Below are 1473 nucleotides of genomic sequence, written 5' to 3' on the forward strand. Positions count from 1 at the left end.
GACAAGTGTTTGTTGAATATAAAACAAACATTGTAATATTTTATTTGTGCCCTCTTAGTCCTATATCTCACTCAATACATAGTTTAATCAAACAGTTGAGTATGTGTGTTGTTTTATTTTCCAAAAGAACCAACTCTTTTCCATTCTTCTTAAAATGTTTTAGCATAATTCTTCTTTCCTTGAAAAATTTAGGGTTCAAACATTACTTTTATAGATCTGAAAAATATATTGCACATTGTTTTAAATGTCAAGAAAATTTTGTTTTATTAGTTTTCTCAGATAAATTGATTTATTTCATGGTTTATAATTACTCTTGTTGGTAAAGATAATAAAAGCAATCTCCAAAATGATACAAATTTGTCATTTTATACGTATCTTATATTTTATTTGCACTTTGTCTTTGGTTTATTTTCTTTTCTTTTCTTTTCTTTTTCTCTTCTTCCTTGTCCCCCTATTCATAATACAGACTAGGCAAAGGGCCTGGGCTGAGATGTATATGGGATGCATTTACTGTGCTTCCTCTTTCTATACAGTCGATAGAAAGCCCAGCAGGCCTAGGACTGGAGAGATAGTGCAGCGGTAGGGCATTTGCCTTGCATGCAGCTGACCAGGGAAGGACTCAGTTCGACTCCTGGAATCTCATGTGGTCCCCCATCCTGCCAGGCGATTTCTGAGTGTAGAGCCAGGAATAACCCTGAGTACCGCTGGTTGTGACCCAAAAACCAATAAATAAGTAAATAAATAAAGTTTTTAAAAAATTACTAAAAAAAAAAAAAGCACCAGGAGGCCAATGGTTTTGTTTTGAATCAAGACTAGGATGAATGGTATAAGTTCATCTCCCTATTGTTTTATATTGTTTTCTTCTTTTTTCTCTTTTTTGTTATTGTTTTGGGGTCTCACCTGATGGTACTTAAGACTTATTCCTCACTTTGTGCTCAGGGATTTAACCCAAATTGTCAGGGATTGAACCCAAAGTGGCTGCATGCAAGCAAGCACCCTACCTATTTTACTATGACTCAAGCCCCAGATGTGTGTGTGTGTGTGTGTATGTGTGTTTATAACAACTCTTTGTTCCTTCTAATTCCTTAATTCTATTATCTGTTATCAGAATTTTGTTCTTTTTTTTTTTTTTTTTTTTGGTTTTTCGGCCATACCTGGTGACACTTGGCTATGCACTCAGAAATCACTCCTGAGGGGCCCAAGAGATAGCATAGAGGTAGGGCGTTTATCTTGCATGCAGAAGGATGGGGGTTCAAATCCCAGTATTCCATGTGGTCCCCCGAGCCTGCCAGGAGTGATTTCTGAGCAGAGAGCCAGGAGTAACCCCTGACCACCTCTGGGTGTGACTCAAAAAACAAACAAAAAAAAGAAATCGCTCCTGTCTTGGGGGACCATATGGGATGCCGAGGGACCGAACCGAAGTCCGTCCTAGGCTAGCGCCTGCAAGGCAGATACCTTATCGCTTGCGCCACT

General features: G+C 38.4%; 1 pseudogene; it reads right to left on the reverse strand.

Moving 5' to 3' along the window:
- Positions 1-441: 441 nt before the first annotated feature.
- Positions 442-555, reverse strand: LOC126012643 (uncharacterized; annotated as a pseudogene).
- Positions 556-1473: the final 918 nt, after the last annotated feature.

Source organism: Suncus etruscus, chromosome 6, assembly GCF_024139225.1.
Source record: "Suncus etruscus isolate mSunEtr1 chromosome 6, mSunEtr1.pri.cur, whole genome shotgun sequence".
Classification (NCBI taxonomy): Eukaryota; Metazoa; Chordata; class Mammalia; order Eulipotyphla; family Soricidae; genus Suncus; species Suncus etruscus.